Consider the following 701-nt stretch of genomic DNA (forward strand, 5'->3'; position numbering starts at 1 on the left):
GAACAGGGCCATGACACAACCCTGTGAACCCAGCTTTCCAAACATTTTCTCTGAGCCAATTCCCTCAAAATTCACCGCAAAGCAGTACCAAACCCATAATTTAGTCATAAAACATCATTGATACATTATAAACATCAAAACACAACCTTAAACTTAACAAACTATCCACCAAATACAAAATTCAAGCCTTGAGATCCAAAACTCAAGAGTACTCTAAAACCAAACCAGAATTTCAGGAAAAACAGGCTTTAAAGCTTACCTCAATTGAGAATTATGACCCCTGAGCTGAACCAAATCCAACCTTTGCTCCAAACCTTCAATTCCCAAGTTAATCTTCTCAAAGAAATTTACAACCAAGCTAAGGGAGAGTGAGAAAGAGAGAGAATGAATGAGCTGAGAGAGAAAGACCTGCGTGTTCTGTTCCTCATTGGTTTCCTACCCATGAAGCAATCTGGTGACTAATTCACTTCCTTGGCTCAAAGACTAAAATGCCCCTTTCTTATGTTCTTGCTCTCTAATGCCCTTAAGGGCAATATTGTCATTTGCCACATTTCCCGCTAATCTCAATTAAGGCCTCATAATTTCCCAATTACCTCCAATATCCTCAAATAATCACCAAATAATTTTCCATTACCCAATAAATCCTGATAATGTACTAACTTACCAAAATACCCCTAGGCTCACCCCGAGCCGGGTATTTG

Source organism: Humulus lupulus, chromosome 1 (genome assembly GCF_963169125.1).
Source record: "Humulus lupulus chromosome 1, drHumLupu1.1, whole genome shotgun sequence".
Taxonomy (NCBI): Eukaryota; Viridiplantae; Streptophyta; class Magnoliopsida; order Rosales; family Cannabaceae; genus Humulus; species Humulus lupulus.